The 9,235-nt window shown below is 43.5% G+C and overlaps 1 protein-coding gene across 3 annotated transcripts in view; it reads right to left on the reverse strand.

Moving 5' to 3' along the window:
- Positions 1-9,235, reverse strand: part of nrxn2b (neurexin 2b) — a 631,318-nt gene that overhangs the window by 432,108 nt on the left and 189,975 nt on the right. The gene's annotated exons all lie outside the window — the stretch shown is intronic.

The following is a 9,235-nucleotide window of genomic DNA, read 5'->3' on the forward strand; positions in this document are numbered from 1 at the left end:
TTCCCAGCGTATGGAAACTGGCCAAAACGGGCTCTGCTGTGGAGGAGGGCCTTGATGTGTTCAAATAATACCGGCACATATGTCTGCAGACAAACCCACACACGCACACACACACCTACACACACACACACACACACACACACACATACACACACACACACGTACACTCACAAACATATACACACACACGCGCCCACACACACAAACATACAAACACACACACACACACACACACACAGACATACACACACACACACAAGCGCCCACACACACCTACACACACACACACGGACACACGCCCACACACATACACAGACACGCTTACATTTTCTGTTTCAGTGATATTTAGTGCACCTATGGCAAAGGGGAGGGTGTCTGCCTTACGCATCGAGAACCGCAGACAGCTTTCAAGGAACGCAGCCGAATCAAGACAGAGAGAGAAAAGGGCTAATAGTACAAGGTCACGGAACTGCTCTATGAATTCATTTCACAGGCTGGCTGATATTTATTTTCAGTCTGTTCTTCCTCTATCCTGTCTGCACACGCTACACAGTACACGCTGCAGTGTATTTGTTGAGAAGTATATTATTACCCTGATAATGAGCTAGCCTTTGCTGCGGCGGACTGCAGACCAGACGGATCTGAAGGTCGTCTTTCGGTGGGAGGTCAGCTCCACCGCTCCTCGCTCGCACTGTGGAGACCGCACTACACAGGTCCGGCCAGGTCTTACACGGGACGCCCCCAACAGCATCCAACCAGGGCTCACCCTGTCTGTCTGACCTCAGCCCTCTCCAAAGGTCCACGCCTCTTACGAAACACCCAACAGTGCGAGAGATTTGTTATTCAAAAAGGACCCTGCATCCCTGTGAAAAAAAAAAAGATAGTAATAGTAGAAATAGTAAAAGGTCCCGGGTTGTGATACGGGCCCGTTAGCTACGTGGTTCAGGCCAGTGAGTCACGTACACGGCTCCGCAGGGACACGCCCATACAAACAGGAGCGTGAGACGCGAACAGCAGGCTGTGATCAGAGTCACCGTGGTATTATAGACAGAGAGAGAGGGGGCGAGAGGGGAGGGAAAGAGAGAGAGAGGGGGGGGGAGAGGGGGATAGAGAGAGAGGTAAGGGAAGGGGAGTGGGGTGAGAGAGGTGAGGGATGGAGAGATGGGTAAAGGAAGAAGAGAAAGAGAAAGAGAAGAAGAGAGAAAAAGATGGAGGACAGAGATAGGGAGAGGGTGAGGGTGGGGGAGGGGGAGAGGGGGAGAGAGAGAGAGCAACAGAAAGAAGCAGAGGAGAGTGAAAGAGGGAAGGGGAGAGAAATAGAGATAGAAAGAGAGAGAGAGAGAGAGAGAGAGAGAGGTGGGAGCAGAGGCTGTGTTGCCTGGCAACATGACAGACAGCTGGGCCTCTGAAACACAGTGCCCAAGCCCTTTTCATATAGTCCTACAGCTCGGCTGCGATTTGAACCGACGGGTAAGAAGCAAGCCGTGGACAGTGAGGGTGAGAACAGTTGCCACTCCTACGATGGCGAGACAAAAAGAGAGAAAAAGAAAAGATTACATAAATACAAATTATTCTCTCACCATTACGCTCTGTGTTACTACTTGCCATTTAAGCGAGACAGAGACAGAGCAGCCCGATTTAGCAGTCTGGGTATTAGCAGGACATAAGAACATTGCTCCATTCTGAAGTGACGGAGATTAGCTTGGACGGAGAGAAGAGGGAATGTGTGTCGTGTAGATATCCTTCAGCAGTGAATGTGTGCACTGTAACATCCTATCACAACAATGGGAACAGCCAGTTACACAAGACTAAGTCAGCAGACTGAAAAGTAATTAATTATATTTTGCCTCTTATTATACTGTATGAACATGTACAGTATGAAAAGCAAGATGTAAGTGTATGAGTTGAGCCATCTGCAGCTATATTCAGTAGAATTCTGAATTCTTCCTGTGTAGCCCCAGTATAGACCCTGTATATTCCCAGTATAGACCCTGTATAATCCCAGTATAGACCCTGTATATTCCCAGTATAGACCCTGTATAATCCCAGTATAGACCCTGTATATTCCCAGTATAGACCCAGTGTGGTCCCAGTCAAGACCCAGTATAGTCCCTGTATAGTCCCAGTATAGACCCTGTATATTCCCAGTATAGACCCAGTGTGGTCCCAGTGAAGACCCAGTATAGACCCTGTATAGTCCCAGTATAGACCCTGTATATTCCCAGTATAGACCCAGTTTGGTCCCAGTGAAGACCCAGTATAGACCCTGTATAATCCTAGTATAGACCCTGTATAATCCCAGTATAGACCCTGTATGTTCCCAGTATAGACCCTGTATATTCCCAGTATAGACCCTGTATATTCCCAGTATAGACTGTATATTCCCAGTATAGACCCTGTATAATCCCAGTATAGACCCTGTATATTCCCAGTATAGACCCTGTATAATCCCAGTATAGACCCTGTATAATCCCAGTATAGACCCTGTATAATCCCAGTATAGACCCTGTATATTCCCAGTACAGACCCAGTGTGGTCCCAGTGAAGACCCAGTATAGTCCCTGTATAGTCCCAGTATACAGGCCTCCAGAGCTTGAGTTGGACACCTCTGACCTAAACAGTCTGACAAAGACTCTGCCCGGACCACCGCGGAACAGAGGGGCCGGGTCACGCGGGCTGCCCGCGCTAAGATGACTCTGCCACGCGCATTTAGGGCGTTTCAACCGGTCAGATAAGTAATAAAGAAATAAACGCAAATAACGCAGCTGCCGATAAGCCTCTCTGTACTGCCACGGGCGCTGACTTAACGAAACGACCGCAATTAAAAACAAACAAACTACTCCGACTCTCGGCAGAGAATACCGTTTTATGGCATCCGCACCACTTAGGATATACCGCAGGCCTGCACAGTCCCGCTCGTAGCAAACAGTGTGAAGATTATACAGACATCATGATTTAGAGTAGAAATCATCTGACTAAATAATCAAACAGGTCATTTATTTGTTTTGATAAATATATATAAAGGGCTATGAATTCAATCGGCTGATTCCTGGGAATCTGACCCCAGCATAGACCTAATGGCAGCAAAACCTCTCGATACCTGCTGGTCCTGTGTGATGGAACACAATGGGCTTTTCCTGTGCACACAACAAACGGCTAAATAAAGAAGTGGTGATGAATCACTGGGTTGATTCATACGCTATTTTACAAGCGTGAGAGTTCTTTTGTTTTTTTCAATCACCGGCTGTCCCTGGTGAAGAAAAAAAACAAAAAAAAAAAACAAACAAACAGGTTCTCTGTGCAGTCAGTCGTAGAGTACGGATTCAAATGATTATTCTGCTCTCTCTCTCACACACACACGCACACACACACACACACACACACACACTCACTCACTAACCCACACACACGCACACACACACACAGTCACACACACATTCTCTCTCACACCCACACACACACTCACTCACTCACTAACCCACACGCACGCACACACACACACACACAGTCACACACACATTCTCTCTCACACACACACGCACACGCACTCACTCACTAACCCACACGCACACACACACACACATAGTCACACACACATTCTCTCTCACACCCACACACACACATTCACTCACTCACTCACTAACCCACACGCACGCACACGCACACACACACACACACAGTCACACACACATTCTCTCTCACACCCACACACACACATTCACTCACTCACTCACTAACCCACACGCACACACACACACACACACACACACACACGCACACACACACATAATCACACACACATTCTCTCTCACACCCACACACACACATTCACTCACTCACTCACTCACTGACACATGCACGCACACGAGTGCAATCTCTCTCTCTCTCTCTCTCTCACACACACACACACACACACACAAACACCCTGGACATCGACTATGTGAAATAGATAATGTTCCCTCAGACACTGGTAATAAAGTGCTGGTAAAGTAATTTGCTGGACTGGCAGGGTTTTTAATTCATTGTGAAAGATTTATTCCAGAGATTCCTCAAGGAAGCCTGATAACAGGGTCATTGAGAACACAGAATATCTACAGTATCTATTAAAAAAAAGAAAATCCTATTTTTTAACCTAATTAACGAGGGTACAGAGTTGATTTATGAATATTTTTGATGAAATTTAAGCTTCCTGAGAAACCAGGGTCAACTCACCACACGCTAAGACTGTAGCATCTCTCGTCTCTCTATAACTCACAATAGTTCACTTCCAAATTTGAGCTGCGCTTCACCTCTTGACCCCTCTCCCCAGAGTGTGTCCACACACAGCTTCCACCCGCACCCCCGTGACCCTCGGTGCGCGCAGCCGAGGCAGCTAGGCTGCTAATTCAATAAAACCACCCCCTGAATGCAGCCCCCCTCCTCTACGTCTGATCTTCACGTACGCATGCATGCATGCATGCATGCTCGCATGCAGGCGCGTACCTACACACGCAACTAGCATTTCAACTGTTACTGCCGTTACATGACTATGGCACCCAGCTAATGGTCTTCTGAAGAGAGCACGGCCATGGCCAAGCGATACAGAAATGTTGCTTGTTAAACCATGTTATTCATCTAGAGAACAATTTTTAAGGTGCATATTCTCGTTATATCTGACCTTTTTAACAGGTGTATCAGCCTGCACTGTTACAAGGCGAATGAATTTCATTTAGCAAGTTGATTTCAAGCTAGCAACCTAGAAAGCCACCTTAAAACATACACTGCAAAGTATATAATTCATAATTCAGGTTTTTTCGACAGATGCTTTTAGCCAAAGTGAATTACGAAAGTGCATTTCACATGGTAATTCAGGCACTATTAACATTTCGTGAAAGATGTGCACAACTTTGTAAAAAAGAGAAGCCTTCAGCTTTTATAAGTATATAAATAAATAAATACGTTATTTTTCCAAAGGATTAAACATGTCACAAAATCGTTTCCCCTTTTTTACTGGAAGTGACATCATGACTCCTGTCACTGTAGAGAAGCATCATTATAAAGTGAGTGACTTGTGCCCAAAAACAGCAGTGTATGATTAGGTTATAAACCACTGCATAATTCTTAGTATATTTATAAGCAGACAATCAGACTGTGGCTACAAATCAACACATTCTCAAACTCCCTTGGTCTGCCTGGCATGACTACGACTAGTATGACACGGATACCAGATATGACACGACTCCAGCTATAGTGAAACCCTATTATTTATGGAGTCGTGAAGGATATACTAGAGGTATTACATAAGGTCCTCACTTCAGAGCCCCCTGCTCCCCCCCCCCCCCAAAAAAAGAAAAAAACAACGTGATGAGCTGTCACAAGAGGGAATCGATCCCTGACAGAGAAGCAGGTCTGCAGAGATGAAAATGGAATGTCATCAAGATGCAGATCAAAAAAAAAATAAAAATACTGAAACGGCACTCTTCTTCTGTCAAGAATTTAGTAGCTGTCAGCGGCAAAGAGAGTGTTTTTTTTTTCTTTTTTTGTGGGATTTATCAGATGTTTGTTTTCTCATAAAATCCACTTCAGTGCCAAGGTAGAAAAAGGGCCTAAGCCATTTTTGCCTTTTAAAAAGCAATGTCGGTGAACTGAGCATGATATTAGCCTGTCAGGTTATAATTGTGGTGCCAGAGTTGAGTACTAAATGTTCAAATTGCCTGGTGAGAAAATGGAGATTATTTTTCTCCTTTAGGTAAATGCATTCCCACTCAACCTGACAAAAAAATAAATAAATAAATAAGTCACGAAGAGATCGCGTCTATTATAGTCATTATAATCAATCTGGCTGAAAATAGTCTTCGCGATATCTGTGCTTGTCAAAGTTGTCGTCAGATTTGATTTTGCATTTTTCTCTAAGCGCTTATATACCAACATTGCATTTAATGAACCGAATATTAAAACTGAGCTTGCACATTGGATTCTGCTCCTATACAATGTCTGTCATTTATACAGTCCATTAGATTTCAATCATTTTTTCACCACATTTATCTAGTATGCATGGCCAAGCCCACAAATGCATGGGATTTGTTTATGAAATATGTTATATGCGCAATATATTCAATTTGTGATTCAATGCAAATTTAAGCTTAGTTCAGTGTTGTTAATTATCCAAGAAATTTTATGCATCCAGGAATATATAAATATAAATGTTTTGTAGTGTAGCTAATGACAAACAGAAACTACAATCTTGAAATGGTTTTGAGTGAAAAAACTAACATCTAATCCCTAGCGATTGTACTTCACACATATTAATATTAATCCATGAGCAGGATTGTGCAAACAGTAGGTTTGGCTGCCTAACGAAATGTTACAGTAGTCCACGCATAACATAAAATACACGGATATCGTCTCCGGGATTAATTCCAAAAGAGTTATTCAATTTTTGCTTTATTGATTTAATTATTTGCTCCGTTGGACGTAATTCGGCTTAGTTCCTTAGCAGATAATTATTTAAACGAATATACTGATTAAGACAATCAGAAGTGTTATGGAGGTTGGAAGACGCCTGGAGACTCTCGCTAAAAATGTCTGGCTAATTAAACATCACGAGGCTTATAAAACTACGAAGAGCGGCATTCTGGGCTTCTAAAAGTATTCCACAGGTTTCCCAGGGTTCCACACAACAGACTTGGATAGCTTGCCGTTACCGCAGTATTTTTTGTCAGTTAAAGCAAAGCCCCTCTCTACTCTATTTGAAGGCCTGCAACACTGTCTGAGTCATTTTCTTCGTTCTCTGCAGAGAACAAAAAATGGATTATCTTCCTGTGCCTCGTTTACCAAGAAACTGGAGGTTTTCTTTGGCCATAGACCTAAGACACCCCTGAGTCATCAGACCTGCACAAAAAGAGGATTTGATACAAAAATGAAAAGAAGGAATTCCTCACATTTTTATTTCTTCTACCACCAGTTTTAGACTACTTTCTGGCAACAACTAAATAACAATCTATACCTTTTCACCTCAGAGATAATATCACAGTTCACTGTGTATCAGTGAATCAGTAGAACTTGCAAATTTCTTTCTCTCTCTCTCTCTCCCTCACCCCCCTCTCTTTCTCAAACACACACACACACCCCTAACAAGGCGCTACTCCCCCATACAGGTGCCATTCAAATATAAGGAAACAAACAGTATGGACACCGTTGCAGTATGTACATGACCTCAGAGAAATAGACACTTTTTCATTCATGCAATACATGAAAATATATTTGTATATATGTGCACATATGTGTCCAGAGACTGCTGCAAGGTGTTTGGGATTTAGTGGCCACTAGAGCATATGCCTCTTCTAAATTTGAGCAACACATCTGCAAAACAGCTGCTGTAAAACTGCAAACATCTGCCCACAGGACACGCACACTTATCTCCGGATTCCATTTTGCACCTGATGAAAGGTAGCGCACCTTGCGAACTGGCTTCCTGCTGGCTATGAACCAAAGCTTCTGATTGACTTAGTCGGCTTCCTCGGGGCTGTTTATGATAATCAGCTTTCACTGCGCCTCCTTTAACAGTCAGGTACCAGTTGGCACTTGAATGTACAAGAGCCATTTCTTTTCGCTCCGAGGCTGGAGAGAAGAAAATATTCTACTTGCTGCTGATTTATTTTGGTCAGGTTCCTGTTCCTGTTTGAACTGCCAGGTTCCACCCGGCTCTCGCAGGCAGTAACTAACACCTGACATGGGGAGGGGAAAAAATGGAACATGACTAAAAACTATCGAAAAAAACTGATGTTCTCGATAACACTTTACTTGAGCAATACACCAGTAAGCAGTGGTAGCCAACCCTGTTCCTGGAGATCCTGTAGTTTTTTTTACTCCAACCCTAACAAGGAGAACCTCACTCGACAACTAGAGATCTGGTCGAGTTCCTGATAAGTAGAGACAGGCGCACCAAATTAGGGTCGAAATGAAAACCTACAGAGCAGTAGATCTCCAGGTACAGGGTTGGTTACCACTGCCACAAAGGCTGTACCATGCTGTCATGAGCAAGGCCATAACACCTGACATTGCCAGCCAAGACCATGTACTACAGCTCATGAGAAGCATCCCATCGCTGTCACAATGCACTCAATGAATTGTACCAAACAGATTTCAAAACAACTGCCACAAAGTGACTGCAATGATAATGTCAGTGTAATGGCATCTATCGCAAGGGGTAATGCGCTGTCATAAACAGTTATGCGAGGTGTTTATGTCATGTTTCAGACAGTGTGATTTCAGCTTGATGGCACAGGTTCAAGTAAAGTGTCACCGTAATTAAAATCCTACATAATGTTTATGGAATTAAAGTGGTTAGCGAGGGTTCGTAACAAAGCTGTGGTTTAAAAGTTCTGCTGGTTCTGTAATGAAGGCCACATTTCAAAGGCCCACCATGGGTGCATATATAACCTTAAAAGGCAAGGTCAATACCAATCATAAATTAATAAAAGGTTCATAGAAGGTTCATGATCTTCACCCCATGTTAAAAAAATCTCTTTGCTGCAGAGAGGACTATGTCTATGGATGCCCCCGCACACAGATTCACCCAGAGGTTGGACACTGACCATAGTCTTCTGCCCTGACCTTCTCAGACACTAAAACTGCGTCTAATCGAGCTTTACGGGACATTACACAAGAAGGCCCAACACAGCACGGCTCCTGTAGTACCCAGAGTATTATACTTGCACTGTTGGTAGTGACAACAATTCAAACAAAAGTTCAATTCTGTTGGTGGATCATTCGTTTCTTTAATATGAACACAAAAAAGGCCACATTAATTAAACAACTCTTTATGCAGGAGCCACTTCCAAGGATTCAGTACTAATACTACTAGTGGAACTGTTGGTTTGAAACCTGAATTTAAAAAGAATCTTCACTAAAAAGCCTAACCTTCGCTTCACAGTGCCTCGGCCCACACACACAACAAAATTTTTTATATGTCACTTGCTCGCTGCCCTTTTGAATTTTACATTTTTATGTTATTTTTAAGTACTGTACGTAGTGATTTGTCATGTGACTTCTGATATTAGCCTACTGATGTCCCGTCGGGTTTCACACAGCGCTAACCTTCACTGGGTATCATTCCAAATTGTCTTATTTGTTTAATTGTTATCTGTGAAAAAAATCCAAATGAATATTTAGTCCGCACCGCGGCTTTCTGCGTGCGTAAACCTTGGTCTCCCTTGGCGATGGTTGCTGCGCTCGCGGCATGCTTAATGGCTTC

This window comes from Anguilla anguilla, chromosome 3 (genome assembly GCF_013347855.1).
Source record: "Anguilla anguilla isolate fAngAng1 chromosome 3, fAngAng1.pri, whole genome shotgun sequence".
In the NCBI taxonomy this organism is placed as follows: Eukaryota; Metazoa; Chordata; class Actinopteri; order Anguilliformes; family Anguillidae; genus Anguilla; species Anguilla anguilla.